Below are 20,177 nucleotides of genomic sequence, written 5' to 3' on the forward strand. Positions count from 1 at the left end.
CTAAACCCACCCCCTTCTTCTCCACAGCCAAAATTCTCTTAGCCACTTTAAAAATCAATAATTCCAAACAACTATGCATTGCAGTACTGCTTATACCTCCAGGAAACAATATCCCTATACTTAAAGAGTTCTTCTCCTGGATCTCCTTAAACATTAGCAATGAAACAATCATCCTAGGGGATACTAACATAAACTGGCAAAGTCTAAACTCTGATCACCCCAACAACAGCCTAAACCTATACAGTTTTCCCCACCTCTACTAACAGGGGTCCTGATGAAGAGATGAAAAGTTAGCAAGCAAAGGAGTGTAGTAGTGTTGAAATTTAATTCATCCTCAAGTCTTGGTGAGTACCTTCGCGAGGTGGACCCTGTTTTTTACAAAATCTCACCAAGGCAAGACTGATATATAGACTGTATTTATACAGCATATATGATGGACAGAAGTAAATCAAAAATAAAAAAAAGATAGCTGGGTGCACAAGACCCAAAAAAGTGCCCAATCCTGGTAGGTGCACTGGTGCCAGGACTGGAAAAAATGACAGTGTAGAATCCTCAAAATAAAAAAACAATCCTACAATGGGGCCAGGCCAGGCTCAAGGGCAGGATGCCCCCTCCCCCATTGGAAAGTAAGTAGTAGTAATGACAAAAAAAAAAAAAAAAATTGATTGGCCAGAGAAAGAGGCCATAAAGATGACAGTGGACTAAAAACAAATAATGTTTAACTATTATGTAAAAACTCAAAAATTCCAAAAACAATGATGCAGGAAAGAAAAAAAAGAAAGAGAAAAAAAAATAGAAAAAAAAAACAAACCTGGAAAATTCATTAGTACAACAGATTTTTGAAAAATAGTAAATAGATCAAGAAACTTTGATCTCTTTGGAAAAAGAAGCCTCTGAGGAAGTGAGAAAGTATAAACAACAAAATCTAGAGATATTTGAAAAATATAAAAAAGAAATATGGACATGGGAAAGAAAGAGAGATTTGATATGGTACAATATTTATGCAAAGGACAAAACCCAAATAACTAATATAAAGAAGGCTTTTTCAAAGATATTCGAAGAAAACTACAGGCAAAGGCTTCCAGATATGGAAAATTTCACAATAAAAAGACTAAAAGCACAAAGATTTAATGTAGAAAAGACAATTAGTAAAGTAGAAGTTAAAGAAATAGAAGATGAAGTTATGGAGTGCCTGCGAAGTGAAGGATTTAATGTAGAAGGTCTAAAACAGACTACATCACAGTATGATGGAGTGAGTCCCCAGTGTAAGGAAAAGCAAGAAGATCAGGAGATGTGAAGAAGAAATATGGACAGGGGGAAGGAAAAGAGATTTAATGTGGTGTAATATCTATACAAAGGAGAAAGCAAAACTAATATAAAAAGAGCAGCACCAAAGATATTTGAAGAAAAATATAGGCAAAGGAATCCGGATATGGAAAACTTTACAATACAAAAAATAAGAAGACTAAGAGGAAAAGTAGAAAAAGAGATTAGTAATGGAGAAGTCAAAGAAACAGAAACTGAGGTAATGGAGCAGCTGCAAGAGAAGGATTCAGTGTAGAAAATTGAATGCAGAAAGCACCACAACAGGATAGAGCAATGGATATCCAAATTAAGGGGAAAGCAGTGGAACAGGAAGTAATTGGTCAGGTGCCATATCAAGATATTTTGGAGCCTTCCACGGGAAACCAGTATAAACATTCACTTGATGCTAGACAGCAAGGAAAGGAACAGGAAACTGTGGAAACTCTGCTGCAGTCAATGTTGAGGAGTGATAGGCCAGTGAGTTTCCATATGACAAAAGATCAGATGACACAGAATGAAACTGAAGAGAATGTGCCACAAGAAGATGTTATAGAACTTTCTATAAAATGTCCGCAGGAAATGGAAAACAAGGGATGTGTCCTCAGTATGGAAGAAAAGGAGTCATGAGAATAGTTGCTTGATTTAATAGACATAGACAGATATATCAAGATCAATGAGAGAAACAGACTGCAGAAGGTTAATAAAACCCCAAAAGTCAGAAGCTTCATAAATCAAATGAACACAGTAATTAGGACTGTCCATAGAGACCCATGAGATATAACAGAAGTAAACAGAATATATTACTGTGCGGCTAAATTAATAACTGATAAAGTTCTACCACTGGAACATAGGGTAGCGAGGGAAAAGGGGGGAGTGAAAGCGAATACCATCATGGAAGTATCAAAATAAAGCAGCTAAGACAAGAAGTGTCATTGTTAGGAGATTATAGAAGAGGGAACAGATCAACAGAAATATTAAGAAACTTAGATGTGATAAAAGTAATGCGCAGTATTAGAACAGACCAGGCTCTATTATGCACTATTGGTGATAACAAACTAAAAATTTAAAAACAGGTGGAAAGACTCAGAAGATACAAAAATAAATATAAAGGAAAAGCACAAAATAAGCATTTTACTGATGACCCAAAAAAGTGTTATAGAGAATTGGGAAATTAGGTAAAAGGAATTGATAGACCACCGAAAAAAGAGGAAGTAGATACATTTTGGAGCAGTATCTATGAAGATCCTGTGGAACATAACAAAGATGCTAAATGGATAGAAGTAAAAGAAAGAATAAGAAGTTTAAAGGTACAGGATATGAAATGAGATGAAATAACAGCCAGAGAGATTGAAACAAAGTTGAAAAAGGCCTCTAATTGGAAATCCCCAGGCCCAGATGCAGTACCTAACTTTTGGCTTAAAGTATTAACTTCTTTACACGAAGAACTAGCCATGAGTAAAAACTATTTATATGCACATCCCGAACAGACACCACACTAGTTAACAACAGGAAAAACAATGCTCTTACTTAAGAGTGAACCTGCAAGCTACCCTAAAAATTATAGACCAATAACTTGTCTTCCAACAACGTATAAACTATACAAGGGGATTGACGCCAACAGAGTTTATAGTCATTTAGAAGAAAACTCAATTATGGCAGTAGAACAAAAAGGCAATAAAAGAAAGGCATATGGAACAAAGGATCATTTGTTTTTAAATAAAGTTATAGTGGAGAACTGTAAGAAAGGAAGAATCTAAGTATGGCATGAATTGACTATAAAAAAGCAGTTGATAGTATTCCACATTCATGGGTAAAAGAGTGCTTAAAAATGTATAAGGTACATCCTACACTGATTAATTACATTACGGTAACCATGAAACAGTGGCAGACCACTTTGCAATTAAGCCATGATAATGGATAGATTATTATCCCAGGGATAAAAATCCAAAGGGGGATATTCCAGGGTGACTCCCTGTCACCGTTGCTATTTTGCCTTGCCATTAATCCATTAAGCTGTTTACTTAACAGCTTAGGTCATGGCTATAATTTGGCTTCTAGAAAACAACAAAGTCTAATGACTTCTCATCTTCTCTTTGTCGATGATTTAAAATTGTATAGCTCTTCAGATGAGGAACTGAAAGCACAGCAGCAGGTTGTCAAAACTTTTTCAGATGATACTGGAATGTCATTTGACCTTGATAAATGTATAAAAGCAACCTTTAAAAAAAGGAAAATTGCAGCACCAAGAAAACATCAGTTATGGACAAGAATGTGATATAAAAGAACTTGAGCAAGAGGGGTGTATAAATACTTGGGAAGTGATGAAGGATCAGCAATAAAACATGAACAAATGTGAATAAAGCTTAGTAAGGAGTACTTTAGAAGACTTAAATTACTCCTGAAACAGCATTGACACCTAGGAATAAGATCCAAGCTATAAATCAATTTGCTCTTCCTGTCCTAACTTATAGTTTTGAAGTGATTGACTGGCCTCACAAAAGTGTTGAATAGATTGGATATTAAAACAAGAAGGATGCTTCATGCTCACCAAATGATTTATAAAAAATCAATGAATACCAAGATTATATATTCCCCATTCTGAAGGAGGGATGGGCCTCCTCGAAATTGATTACATGTATAGATCTGCAATCGTGGGACTCCACACATATCTACTGACCTCACAAGATTGTGATGTGGTGAAAGTTTTGAAACATGAGGAGAATAAATCTAAGATGACTTCTCTGCTTAATTTAGCAGAAGCATATCGACGTCAAGCAGGAATGGAAATCAAACCAGAAGTAGATAAAAACCAGGCAGCAACTGAATGTGCTAAAAAAAAAAAGAAATAATATAAGGTGAAGGACCAGATGAGAAGGCAAGAAATGTAGAAAAAACATAAATATAGTTGCAAGTATAGAAAACTTCTGGAAGAGCCTCATGTTGATCAAGAACAAATGCAGGAATGGTTAAAGAGAGGTGAATTTACATCAAGAAATGAAAGGTTAATATTGGCAGCCCAAGATACTGGGCTACGTACATGCTAGTTTACTAAGTCCATTGAACATGTGGGAGAAACAGACATATGTAGGTTTTGTGGAACCGAACTGGAAACAGTCAGACACCTTATTGCTGGTTGAGACTCTCTAATGGCAGAGGGACTGTATACTGAAAGGCATAATAATGTGGAGAGATTGTTACACTGGAAATTGTGCAAACATTATGGTATCGAAGTGGCTGAAAAACACTGAAAACATGAGCCACAGAGAATCATAGAAAATGATGAAGCTTACATCACATGGGATCACCCAATACCAACAGTCCAAAAGATAGATGCTAGAAAACTGGATATAGTGGTCCAATAAAAGAAGACAAAAATAGCACTGATCATTGAAATCGCCACACCTAGTGACTAGAGTGTCTTGCGTACAGAGAGACACAAAGTCATAAAATACCTCGATCTGCAGGCAGAAAAGAGAGCCATGTGGAAGAAAGATGCCCAGATAGTTCCAGTAGTAGTAGGAGCAACCGGTCTTATAAAAAAGAATTTACAATCGTATTTAGATATGTTACCAATTCATGTAACACCATACGAATTGCAGAAGGAGTCATTACTGGGCACATTGCGGGTGCTGTGAAGAGCACTTTTGGCTAACATCAAAGAGTGAAACAATACTAATTTCATGAACTTTAATCATACTTTGACTTAGGAATGGGGTCCATTCCCGTCATGGTATTAGAAACCCAAAAGACTTGGAGAAATTAAAAATGACAGAACCATAATTCATACCACCAAAAACCACAGCTATAAAACCACATGCAATTTGTCTAACTTCAACCAACAACAATTTAATTCAGTACTAAAAAATCTATAAATTGGTCTTCATTAAAATCCTACCATTAGATGACACCATTAGCCAGTTCCACAAAATATTCCCTTAGATACCCTTAACAACCTAGCCCCCCTCTGCACTAAAAGAATAAAAACAAATCATGCTCTTTGGTTAACCAAGGACACCAACAACCTACTAGTAACAAGAGACATAGCCTGGCAAAAATGGCAACAAACCAAAAGTGAACCAAGTTACCAAAAGTGCAAACAATTAAACAACCAAGCAAAGAAAATGGTCAACAATGACAAAAAACATTATTTCTCCCACCAGCTAACATCCAACAAAAATAACTCAAAAACATTTTGGCATACCATCTCACAACTCCTTAACCATGGAACCAAAGTAAACCCACCCCCTGCCACTGATAAAACCCATCCCAGAAACTGAAGCTTTCAACACACATTTCATTGACAGCATGCTCAATTTACTCAATCCTCCCACCAGCCTTTGAACTCTCACCACAATCAAAATCCCAAGTCTCTTCAAACTATTACAGAACCCATTCCACATCTTCCCATGCCCCTCAGGATACTTCCATAACTCAACATCCTCCTGTCCTTACTCTCCAACCTGTACTCACCCACCACACACACAGGTTACTCCTCAAACTAAAACCTTGCACCCCCTATGCTGATAATCTCCCACCAGAGTACTTAAAGCTTGCTGCCGATGCCATAGCTTATCCAGTCATTATACTCATCAACCAGTTAATCACAGAATCCTAATCCCTACCCTCTGGAAAAATCAATTATTACCCCCACACAAAGGGAGTAAATCCTAGGACATCTCAAACTATCGCCCCATCACCATACTCACCCCCTATACAAAATATTAGAAAAATGCAAGCATAAACAACTACTTAATCATACCCTACAAAACAAATTACTCAGCCCCCCCCAACATGGATTTAGAGTAGACCATCACATAGTACAACTACTGCATTAGTCTCCTTCAGTGATACCATCAACAATGCTAGGTATGACAGACTTCTAACTTCTGTAATATTTCTTGATCTATCCAAGGCCTTTGATACCATTTCATACCCAAAACTGCTACAACTCTCCGACCTCGATCTCTCCCCTACTTTTCAACTATGATTCAACAGTTACCTAACAGACAGATAACAATGCATAAAACAGGAGGGCACCCTTTCAAACTATCTACCAAATAGCACAGGAGTTCCTCAGGGGTCCAGTCTTGGACCACTACTCTTTAACATCTTAGTTAACAACTTCCACACCACCTCTAACCAAAGCACCATAATTCGATACGCCGTTGATTCTACCATCATCACATCCTCCAACAAGATAAAACACCTTCAACATCTAACTCAAACTGCCTTTACATGTATAGGGACCTGGCTAAATAAGGCACAGCTCCTGTTGAGCCCAAATAAAAGAAAAATTCTCCTTTTCACACACAATAATCTCTCAGCCAATTTCAAGATCACTTCTCTTAACAATACCCAACTAGAAGTTGTTACCCAAGATAAACTGCCATGAGTAACCATAGACAATAAGCTCTCCTTCAATCTACATATTCACAATGCAATATAAAAACCCACTGCAAACTCGGAATGGTATACCAGCTGAAAACCGTCATGAACGCAACCACCAAAACCACCCTGGCTGCTACTTATCTGCTGCTCTCTCTTCTCTAGGGTCCTCCAATACTGACAAACATTCATATTACCTTAAAAAATAAACTAGAATCCTGCTACAATAAAATTGCAAAATTTGCTAGAAATGCATCTCACAATACACACCACTGCACTGCCCTCAGTACTCATAATTGGCTCAAACTCCCACTCCTTCTAGACCACTTACAACTAAATATTGCACACAAAGTTGTATATCAACGTGATAATTGACCAGCACTCAACTCTCTCCTCCAAACCTATATACCCACCAGACATCTCCGATCTGAAGACAAGCAACTAGTAACCCTACACAGAACCAACAAAAAAGCTGGTCACTGCCTATACTCTTGCAGTGTAGCAAAATTTTGGAATGCCCACCCAAGCAGCATCAGGACAATAACAGACCACAAACATTTCAAAATCACACTAAAAACACTTGAAGAATACTAACATCTGTCCCTGTTCCAAATCAGCCTAACAACCCCTCTTCCAATCAACCTAATTCTCCTCCAGCTCTCCCCATCTCTTCTACAGCTTAGCTGTACCAGTTGTACTGTAGCTAAACCTCACTTTCTCATAAACTCTGTTCCAAAAAAACTACCTGCAGTCTACCTAAAAACCCGTGTAGACACCCTTTTTCAACAATATAAACTTCCATTATAATCTGCGTTCTATTACAGTACCTACAAAGATTATAACTACTAAATCAACTATAGTTAACCATTATTCCTGTATTTCGTGATAGCAATACTGACTGCTGTAGGAATGGTAAACTGCCTTTTATCAACATAATAACCCATAATATGTAAACTACACTTGCACAGAAATTTAGAATAGGCATTGTATATTTTTCCAAATGTTATTCTTGTTGCAAAAGTGTTTCTCACTATTGTGTACTTGTTTTCTGTTTTTTAAACCGTTTTATAGTTTGTGGAGCTTTTCTCCCCAGGTCTCCGCAAAAAATGGGTTCCTGACCCAGTCAGATTTTTCTGGTCAACAAATGTCAAATAAATAAATAAATAAAATAAAATGAATAAATAAGGAGTCTGTGATCCTAGTATGAGAATTCCATTGCAGTACAAAGTGATTTGTATTTGTTCAGGTTGTTACCTGTGATTGCCATCTGAATGGACATATTGTGGACTAAGTCCTCCACCTTGGTGTTTTCATTAGTGAGATGGTGGTAGAGCCTGCCACCTGCTCAGATTAATGCATGCCACTTGGTCAAATCAATGCCTGTTTCATATTGCGGTTGAACTTCCTTAGATAAAGTCCCCAAAAGGGGATGATGAAAGCCCCAAAATTCTGGTCTGAAGAGTGCAAATTGACTTTATCCTGTCTTCTAGTATATTTTCCAAGAGGGCAGTGCATGTTGATCAGTTGAATGGTCATAATGACTTAACAAGCACCTGAGCCATGGTGCATCACAGAGATCCATGCAGCAGACCAAGTGAAGGTTTGACTGCAGGTGGTAATTTACCACTCGGCTTGAGAACAGGCCTAAAGTCATCATCATCATCATCGTCGTCATCATCAGAACCATCATCATTATCATCATCATCATCATCACCATCATCATCGCCATCATCAGAACCATCATCACCATCATCATCATCATCATCATCACCATCATCACCATCACCATCACCATCACCATCATCATCATCACCATCATCATCATCATCATCACCATCATCATCAGAACCATCATCATCAGAACCATCATCATCATCACCATCATCATCATCAGAACCATCATCACCATCATCATCATCATCAATGAGGTTTCTCCTATTTTCAAATAGGGTTGGGGGGTTGCATCAACTATCTCCATATTTCTTTATTTATTGCCATTCTCCTGCCTATCTCAGTGGGCATGCCTGACTGTCACAGGTGTTTTTTCAAACAATCCATCCATCTCTTTGTGTGATGTCCTTGTTTCCTCTTGCTTTTTTCCGCTCTCTCCCAAATCTTCTTCACCAAATTGTCTTCTGCTTTCCTGCATATGTTCCCAAACCACCATAATCTGTTCTCTGTGACCTTCTCTGCAATTGAAGCTACTTCAGCTTTTGTTCTGATGTCCTCATTTCTACATTTCTCCCACAGCGTGTGCATCCCACCACCTGTCTCTTCTTCATCACCTCTAGCTTTCTCAACTGCTCTGCATTCACTGCCTAGGTTTCTGTGCCATACAGCAGTACTGGTCACACCGCTGTTTTGTATACCTTACTTTTCAAGTTTGTTTGGCACTCTTCAGTCACACACTTTGACCATACCTGTGACATTCTGCACCATTTTGCTGTAACCCCTTACATTCTCCTTAACTACCCCTCCTTAATACATAAAGGTATTCCTCTTTGCACTGTTTTACTTTCTATCAAAGTTTTTCACTTCTTGTAACTTCCTGTATTTGCTGCTATGACAGCCATCTTGTCTGTACTCAGTTTCATCCCATGTCCCTTCAGTTTTGCATTCCATTCTCCAATAACTTGCTGAAATTCTTGTTCATAGTCAGCAGCTTTGTTAATCTGTGCCTTCTGACCTTTTTGCTAATATTATTCATCACCAGTATGAGCAACTGTGGGCTCAGAGCTGAACCATGATGCACAACCACTCCCACTGGGATTCCCTTTGTGACTTAATTCATTGCCTGTACTTATCATTAGGTCTTTGTACAAAGCCTGTACAAATTTTGCTAATTTTCCCGGGACTTGGAACCATCACAGTTCTGCCCAAATGTGCTTTCTTGGGATCTTGTCTTATGCTTTTTGCTTTTTCTAAGTATATGAGTGCCACATTGGAGCCTTTCCTTATCTCTAGCTTATTTGCAGCTATCTTTCTCTTGCAGACATTGGATATGTTGTGCTGCATCCTGATCTGAACCAGACTGCTCATTTCCTATCTTACTTTCTACTGCTCTGTATATTTGTTTATCAGTTACTCTCTCCAGCACTTTCATGCAGTGTGATAGGAGTTCAATACCTCTATACTGCTCACAGTTGTTTATGTGCCTTTTGATCTTGTACACTGGCACAAGAATGCTTATTTTCCCGTCATCATGGTTTATGCCTTTCTCTCTATACAGTTATAAGATTCTCCCTTAACTCATTCAGCATATTGATTGTATATGCTGTGACCTCATCTGAGCCTGTTGCTTTCCCTGACTTCATTTTCCTTAGTGTGTTCTTACTTCTTACAGGAAGAGCTCTTCTTCCCCTTTCGTTGTAGGGCTACATCTGGGGCAGTACAGATTCTGTGAGGCTTTACTTACTTAGAAGCTGTTAGAGGTACTCCTTCCATCGCCCTTCCATGTCCTGAGGGCTGGTGAGCAGTTTGATGCTGGTATCTCTTATGAAGGGTATCTGACTGTCGTCTTTATTTTTCTCTCTTTGCCTTGTAATGTCATAAGAGTTTCTTTGTGCTATCAGCTGAGTCACCTTCCAAAAGTTATTAGAGTGCTACAAATGCCATGTCATTTGCTATTATGACTGCTCTTTTAGCCTCTTTGTTAGCCAGTCAGTATTCCTTCTGAGCGTGGCCCTTCTTTTCTGTCTTCCATTTTTTCCTGCACTCATTATTTCTTTTGGCGACTTCCTGAACTTCTGCATTTCACCACCAGCTTTCATTTTGTACTTGGCTTGATGGCATAACTTTTCCACAGTCCCCACAGGTGCTGTTTGAGAAGGTGACATTCATCTGCAACTCCACACATTTCCTCTCCTTCCTGAGGTTCTATAACCCTAAGTATTTCCTTGAACTGTTGCCCCTTCAATCCAGTCAACGTTCAGGTTCAGAGCCTAGTCTGGATTGACGCTACACCTTTCATGACAACTGTTTGCAGCTGACGGTGACCACCAGTGGTTCATGCTTTGGGCTGACTGTTTCACTGGGGGTGTCTACCTTAGTGCCTTTTCATTAATAGCAGTAAATCTACCTTCATTGCATGTTGGCCACTCTTGCATGTGATCTTATGATTATCACTGTTGATGATAGCCCCCATTAAGCTATTTGCCAGAAAGAATTCTAGAATGGCCTATCCTATTGCTGTTGCCCCACCCATGTGGACCCAAACAGTCTTCATATTGTCTTCAGTCCATCCTGATACAAGCATTCATACTCCCCATAATCAACAACAATGTATTTTGTTCTACTCTATCTAATAGGTCCTGCATCTGCTGCTTGAATGTATTCTTTTCCTGACTAAGTCCATGTAATTGGGGCAAAAGCCCTCGTTGTGGAATAAAAGAATCTTGGTTTCACTTCTGTCTCCTTCTTTTGGATTCTTGGTTGGATTACTTCTTTTTGTATTACTTTTCCTGACTATCACCAGCTCCCCTGCTGTGTGGCATAGGCTGAGATTATGAATGATACCTTATCCTTACACACTGAAATCTGACTGCAATGCCACAAATTCTGATGACATCCCTCACTGTCTTCTGAATAACCTCACTTACCACAATTCCAGCTCTATTATTATTCTGTCCTCCTCTGAGTAGTAGACTCTGGGTCTCAAGGAAAGTGGGCTTGCTGCCCTTTCTACTTGCCTTCTGAATACAAAGGATGTCCAGGGTGCCCTGTACCATCCACTTGCAAGCTGCATCCTTTCATTCTGAAGATATAATGAATTTAATTATCCTTTGTTCATGTTTGGCAGATTGGTTTTACATCCAACTTTCATTCAATAGAAGCAGCTATTCCATCTAACCCAAGCTGGGCAGCTGTACACTGGCCAGCCCATAGTTTGGCTGCTAATACTTATGGGAGGAACACACAACCAACTTATAAGCAGCAAATACCCATGCCCATTTTTGGTGACTTTAGTCAATATGACCAGATAACCTAGAGCCAGCCTTTATACCATCTGACATGGATTAAAGTCTGTGATCAGAGTTCTGTTATCTAGAAGATACTGTTCATCATGCCCACTGTGGTTGGCCTATATAACTTATAACTCTTCCTGCGATAGGTGCTACTTAAAGTCGGTGATGCTGCTCACAACTCCCTTTGCTTCTTGATAGATTTTGATGAGGAAATACACAGCATGTTTTTTTTTTTTTTGTTTGTTTGTTTTTTTTGTAGTTGGGTGGACCCCACAGATACACTAGGGAACATGCAAATTCCATGCAGGCATCAGCCAGAGGTCAAGATCAAACCTAGTACTTTGTGCATGGGATACAAAAACGTTACCATTACAATAACTGTGCTGTAAAGTGATAGAACATTATACAGTTTTCCAGGCTCAGGTATCCTGGATGGAGTCTTTCTAGCTTTCCCTTGAGATGTCTACAGTGGCAAACTAGCCGGTAGTCAGAAGACTGTACAGCAAGCCTGCCTAACATCTTGGAAGTTTTTATTTTTACGAAGGATGCAAACTTAGCTTATCTTTTCAAAGCTATAGACCTGATTACATCAAGGTTTAACACTCTACATTCAATAGGACATCCAACTGTCTTAGCACAAGAAATCTGTATAAAGGCTAAAATAATGAGGGTGGTGGCAAATGACCCAAAACTGGAACAGGTTTTAAACATTGCTCATAAATTTAGAAGGTTGCTAGAATATGATTTGTGTTAACATTCATTTTCTGAAGGATATGAAGTCTGAATCTCATATGTATTTCATTATTTAGTGACTTCAATCCTCAGTGATTTGTCAGAAAGCCACAAATTTTATGAGGAATAGATCAAGAATATGAGGCATAAATCTGGAAATTCTGTGAAAATCTGGACAGTTGAGAAGTATGAGCTGTCCTCAGGATTCGATGTCTTCCTGGAGATGGATCAAGCTTGTCTGTCTTGATTAATCAGTCTTCTCTCTGCAGTTTTGAGCATGCATCAGCCTATATGTGCTTGTATCTTTGTAGGCTTTTATTTTCTTACTAGGCTTGCAAGTTATAGCCAAGGAGGGAATTGAGACTCTCAAATGTATCACCCAATACTGATGCAACATTAATAGTGCCCCCAGTTACATATATTATCCTTATATATCCCAGCAAAAAGTTTGTGATCAGCTGCCCAAATATCCTAACTGGTGCTACCGGTCATTATGGAAGTACTCTGCTAGGCATATAACTGGAATATACTATAGGCACTGGAGACATATTGGGTTATGTACCCCGTACACCAACTGGTATTGTTAATATGGTGGTATAAGTGTTGGAACCTTGAATGAATGCCTGCTTTGCACTGATTCTATTCAGGTATAGGAATGCTAAACAGACATCTAACCATAGGAGCCTTCCTTCTTCCTTCTTCTGATTATTACTTCCTTCGGTGAACTGTGACTTTTTCCATTAATACTAATGAATATATTGCTTAACCTGATTCTTACAAAAATCAGTTCAGATCTTCAATCTGGATATTGGGGATAATTACTGTCAAACCATAAGGGTTAGTTTTATTAATAATTCTGGATACAGTGATGACTGTAGAGTTTGATTCACATGTTAATATAAATAATGTCATTGATCTCTTTCCATCTGATTTTCAGACAAGTTATAGTCTTGTGACAGTACTGAGCAGAGACTTCAATAATTTTCTGATAACAGAGTATCAATGCAGCTACTTAGCTTTGGTCCAGCTTGACATCTTATTGGTATTTGACACAACTGAAATGGGATGCCTCTTCGGTATTTGCAAGATAACTATGGTCTCATAGGTGTGGTCTTGGATTAGATTGCAGGATCACTGGCATGTTTCTACATTGTAAGACTAAGACACAGAAACTTGCCAAAGAGATGCTGCTGAGTCATTGACACAGAGGCCTCTCATGGATGTAGTGACATTCCTGGTATCCCTCATTGGACAAAAGAAGAGAACTCTGATACCTGTCTGTGGATATGATGTCTGGGGGGGTGACCACTTCTGAACTGTCTGCAGCGGATACACCAAGTTAGTAGCAGCATGTGCTATTCCTGTAGGATAGTGTCTTGCAACTGAGAAAGTTTACACAGACAATCATATATCGAAACCTAACATCTAAGGACAACAATGCTGTAACAGCAGAAAAGAGTGCATATCTCTGGTGTGGGGTGATTAATGGATGCTTGTGCCTGGATAACTTGACTTGCATATCTGCTGATTGTCAAATGTCATACCCAGGACTGTCAAAATCCTGGAATCACTGTGGCACTTGTCATGTTCATTGTCTCTTCCATATGGTGTTTCCACTCACAGAAACTCCATCCAATTGCTAGAAGATATAATCTCTGATGCCCCCAACCTCATGACACCTACATCCACATCTAACATTGATAGTCTTGCTGTACTCTGTGCTCTGTCATTGTGCCACACCCCCCACTTGTGCAAATGATGATGACTATGCTCTGCCCACCCCTTTGGCCTGTGTTTTTATCAAAATATCTAGTGCACAGCAACAACTCTCAGTGCATGGTATTGCATAGCATGGTTGTGTTATTGCATACATCAGTTTATTCTGTGTTTGTTTACTTACTGTCTACAGTGGTTGCACAAAAAGGTATGTATGTGCCCATAGACTGTATACAACAGGCATATAGTAGTTTGTGTACTACATAGTGGTGGGAGTCACAAACGAGATCAGGCATTGCTAAAAGCATGTTATCTGTAGTCATTTGCAGGGTCAAATGGAAGAAGATCCAACACAACAGGTCAGAAACTTAACTGTTGTTATCAAGTCAACAGGCCCTATGGAACTGGCACCAAAAACTTAGCACAGTCTAATGGCATAGTAGATCTTAAAGCAAAATCCATAGATAGATGATGATATAGGGGTGAGATGAACATCTGGATTCCCCTATGTTTAGTGAAGGCTGCCTTGTCCCTATCAACCTCATATGTGGTACACAGATATCTCAACCACATGTGGTACACAGATGTCACAACTGCATATGGTGCACAGATGTCATAACCAGAGGTGGCATCACAGTACTGCAGTGTCTTTGGGGTTCACCCACCATATGGAAGAGACCATGAACATGACAAGTGCCACAGTGATTCCAGAATTTTGACAGTCCTGGGTATGACATTTGACAATCAGCAGATATGCAAGTCAAGTTATCCAGGCACAAGCATCCATTAATCACCCCATACCAGAGATATGTACTCTTTTCTGTGGACTGTGGAAGTAACTGTAACCACTGCGGGGACTGGGGGGCATCCTGCAATGTATGCGAGTCACATTATTTATAGGGACCTTGAGCAGTCACACCTGTTATAAGGATACAGACAACCAGCCACATTGATGGTGCTAAGAGACACCTGGACATTGTACATTCACATGCCAGGATTATGTAGATGGCACACTGTCCACACTGCCCCCAGCTGCTTCTACCATGGACAGAATTACCCTAATGGTCATGCCCAGCACTTTTCTATCACTGGCACAACCCACAGGCAACCCAGAGAGGGTACAACAGTTCAATGCTATCACCTTCCCCTGTAAACATATCATGAGCAACACCTACTCATGCCTCAGGGTTGAGGAGGCCAACATTACACTGGAATTTCACATGGGGGTCACAGCAGAGTTCCTGCATATGTTCAGAAAATAGTACATCACCCCTTGGACAGAATGAGTATGTTCCTGACACTGCAGGACCACATGGTACACCCAGCCAGTGTTTCCACTCACAGAAACTCCATCCAGTTGCTAGAAGATATAATCTCTGATGCCCCCAACCTCATGACACCTACATCCACATCTAACATTGATAGTCTTGCTGTACTCTGTGCACTGTCATTGTGCCACCCCCCCCTCATGTGCAAATGATGATGACTATGCTCTGCCCACCCCTCTCGCCTGTGTTTCTATCAAAATATCTAGTGCACAGCAACAACTCTCAGTGCATGGTATTGCATAGCATGGTTGTGTTATTGCATACATCAGTTTATTCTGTGTTTGTTTACTTACATCTACAGTGGTTGCACAATTCCTGCTCTATGACAGTGACATGACTTATTGCACCTACCTCTGTCTCACTTGGAGAACTGTCCCAGACAGTCCTTTAGATGACTCTTTATGCAGGTCCTCCTCTGCTGCTTCCCCAGTTATGACAGGCAGTGCTATGGTGCCCTCACATTATAAATGTTTTTATCCTACAACATTAGGTAGCATGGCACAGACCACAAATGTCTTGCTGTAGGTCACTAGAACATACTGCAGTTTACTACCAGATGTTATCCAAGCCATAGAAATAAGCCTTTAAGAGTCCAAAAACACAATTTTAATGATGGCATATGTCTGTGAAATAGGTTTTATGTGCCACTTCTGTCATGGTCTGAGGGCCGCAGTTGGGGGTCATAAACCAAGGTTCCAAGATGTATACAGCATATCTGTCAACACACAACAGAGGATACATGATGAGTGGTTTGCTACGGACTTTCAAGGAATTTGTGAGTGACATTGTGTGCACTACTAACTAGATAACTTTGCAGAAAGTCACCCTGCATGGGACACTGGTAGAGGCTGCATATGTGCCAGATGTGGGAATTATTGTTATTTTCTGGGTGGTGTACAAACACATTGTATATAATTCCCCTATGCACTGGATGCCACCTGGCATTTGATGGACTGGAAACGCTTTCTGACATGGAGCAGGTGGGGCTTTGATTATGAGTAATGTCATAGAATGACTAGTGGTGTTTCTCTCCTATGCTGTGTGTGGGGACCAACTATACCCTTCCAGTTGCTACAGCATTACATCAAGAAACTGGAGTGGGATGCACAAGGCTGATGCTAACAAAGCTCTAAAACTGTCCACAGTTGGACACTCTAAGGAGAGTAAGGATGGTTAATGCTACAAAAACCTTGTGTTCACTGGAACATGCATTGCGTGCTTTTATTTGATTCTATGTGAAAAATGTACATGATCACTAACTTCCATATGGTATCTCTGTCCACACAGCCACGATCACTAACTTCCTTATGGTATCTCTGTCCACACAGCCATGACCACTAACTTCCATATATGGTATCACTGTCCACACAGCCATGATCACTAATTTCCATATGGTGTCTCTGTCCACACAACCATGACCACTAACTTCCATATACGGTATCACTGTTCACGCAGCCACAATCACTAACTTCCATATGGCATCTCTGTCCACACAGAAGGTAACAATATCCCAGTTATGAAGATGATGGCATGTCAACCAGTGACTGATTCTTCTGTAACATGGAAGGTGGCAATGTGCAATATCATGGACACTGTCTCTGAAGAAAGCCACTAACAGATGCAAACCAGCTACTGCAGTTATTCTCCTGGCATCTTAGCCCAAACGACATTCCTATACACCATAAAATGCTGGTGTTCAGAATAATATGCTAACGTATCCTGCCTCCATGTTTGATTTTATCATTTGTATACATGATGGTTTTCCTTAGCATGCTGGCACTCATTTTCATGCCATTATAAGGTCATTGGCATGTAATGCATACTGTGCTATTTCTTCAGTAGCATGGCCATGCTATGTGTGTCTCAGAATGAGACACCTCCATGTGTATTGCCACTCAACATGCTATTTTGTGTAATGCACCTTGCAATTTGTTACTGAATATCATCCAAATTGCATTTATCTATAGATATATCTATACAGCTACATATAACTATGTGTGTGTGTGTGTGTGTGTGTGTGTGTGTGTGTGTGTGTGTGTGTGTGTGTGTGTATATATATATATATATATATATATATGTATGCAAAAACTGAGCTTGACTTGACTACCGTATGCCATTCCACCTCAGAAATATAACCCAGTATTGTCTATTATTGAAACTGAAAGGGAGTAGTTGCAAGTAATAAGATACAGAATTAAAAGTTCAAAAATGTAATAAAAAAATAAACCAAAGAAAAAACCTACCTGAACGGTTTAAGCAGGGGGGCATTTTTAGTGTCTCTCTGCTGTTTAAAACATTTTTTAGTGTTCCCCCCTAAATTAGTGTAGCTAGTAGTTGTAGCATAGTCCAGACACAGGTTTGCTGCATCTGGGTCTGTTTCTAGTGTCTGTTGTATTCTGAGCACATTTTCCAAGCCATCTTTGATTGGAAGGGGCCATTCTGCACACTAGTGAGAGAAGTGTGCTGATTGGAACCTGTCTGGTGAAGAGTGAGGGGTCTAGGGCTTGGAGTAAACACCCTCACTGGTTCTTTTGAGTTTTTAAATTTTTTTGTTTTACGTTTTTAGCTTCTGGTATTTAAGCCCCATGTTTGAGCAGGTTTCTGCTTGTTTGCACATCATGCAGCACCGCAAACTACTGTGCAATTGTGCGCCATAGCTGAACAGATCATTTTGACTATTTTCCCTTTGATATGGCTGTAGTACATTAATGAAGTCCTCAATTTTAGTACATCTTTGGTCTAAGAAGTATTGCTAGTGAGTTGTGACCTATCAAACTACCAACCAAAACTACTATTAGAAATGTCCATCTACAAAGCACCTTCTAGATCAGTCCTGAAAGCACCCCCTTTGTGATAACAGATGTTCATCGTGTTTCACTGTTGCAGTCATTACTCTAGGGTTATCCTGCTGGCAGGCTACCCTCAGTCAGTCAGAATTCCAAAGTCTAGATCCGGCGTCGGTTGCTGTCGCCTCTTCCCTGACATCAGTGTGCCAGGTGTATAAAAGATGCATCCGACGCCATTTTCTTCAGTCTTTCTTGCCGTGTGGTGCCCGAAGCAAAAGCAGTTCGCAAGTGCCGGTCGGCCAACTCCTGAGATTTTCAAATCCGAATTTCAGAACCAAAGTCTTCATTAAAGCTAAGTACCCCATTGGGGAAACCTTTTCTTGCTCCAGACCGATGTCAGAAAAAGTTAACAATTGTATTTCTTGTGGGAAGCAAATACCTCATAAGGATTTTCACTCTTACTGTATTCCTTGCCTAGGCCCTGATCACAACGTTGCTAGCTGTCGGTTTTGTGCTAGATTTAACCAACGCACTATTAAGAGTCGGTTCGATTTTGCATTTCATTACTTTGGCTGAAGATTTAATTATATAATGCCATCGGAACAGCCAACGACCGGAGTTTACAAAAAATGCAAGGACAAGGAAAAGGATAGGCATCCGAGGTCCAAAACCGACGACGAGGCCTCCGCTAGGCCAGTCGCTGGTTCTCAGTGAGGCGCTTTCACAGCCCCTGGCGCCCGCTACCTCAGAGCCACAGGCCACTTCCGACTCCCACGTGGAGCCAACTGGGCCTCTGGATACTCAAGGTATTGGACACTTGGAAATCATTCCCTCAGATGGGTCCGGAGCCGCTGAACAGGCATCGGCTTCTGAGGGTGTCTTCAGACCTACACAACTATATGTTAAGCCATCTTCAGCTTCAAAGACTAAAGTAGCTCTAAAGACAAAGAAACAAGTACAGCATTCTCCTACTCAGACTTCCATGCCTAAAAAACAGATGCTCAAAATGGCCGAAGACCTAATTACTTTGATCAAAGGTTCCCACCCCCCCCCCCGATAAGAGGCCTAGGCAAGAGACAGAGTATGATTCTTCTGATCAGGTTTCTATTTCCTCTGATTCCTCTTCTGAACAGGATTATTCCATGCTTCCCTATGAGGATTCTGATGCTGAAGAATCCATTCCTTCAGCCTCTCCTCCTGAGGATTATTCTTTTGGGGAAACCCTGCATACCATGAGGGAGCATTTCCAATGGGAGAGCCAAGATTATACTGAATCTAAGAAAAGGCTCAGAGACTTTCTGCTACTTCATCAGCACAGACCCCTAGCTATTCCACCTGTTCTAGACATTGTAGATTATGTATTTTCAGAGCCCGGCCTGCCCCCTGACTCTTTACCCCCTGCACCTACTAAGCCAGACAGATACTACAGGGTCCCGGATTCTCATAAATTCCTATTTAAAAACCCCGCTGCTGACCCAGAAACTATATCTCAGGGTCCCAAAGGGGTTAAAGCTTCCACTGCAAAAAACCTTGTCCCTTCTGGTAGGGATTCTAGGGATCTAGATAGATGGGAGAAAAAAGTTTACACTTCTGCTACCTTGGCTGTAAGGGCTTTAAATTGTCGGTTTCATATGCTTAAATATCAGCAATATTTAATGTCACTGCTTAAACAGAAATTGTTGACAAATACTGAATGTTCAGAGAACAAGGAAATGCAGGATTTATTGCATGCAGCTGAACAAGTGGAAAAGCATACTTTGCAATGTGGTTATGATTCGCTGGAGGCCTCTTGCAGGGCCGCTGTTACAGGTTCTGTTATTAGAAGGCATGCTTGTTTAAAGGAACAGAATCTACCTGATCATGTTAAAGCAAAATTATTGGATGCTCCATTACAGCATGATACTTTGGTACTAAAGCAGAAGAGGTGTTGAAAAAAATGGAGGATAAAGCAAAATCCATGC

The sequence above is a fragment of the Protopterus annectens genome, chromosome 15.part0, assembly GCF_019279795.1.
Source record: "Protopterus annectens isolate FY-2018-M chromosome 15.part0, PAN1.0, whole genome shotgun sequence".
NCBI lineage: Eukaryota > Metazoa > Chordata > Ceratodontiformes > Protopteridae > Protopterus > Protopterus annectens.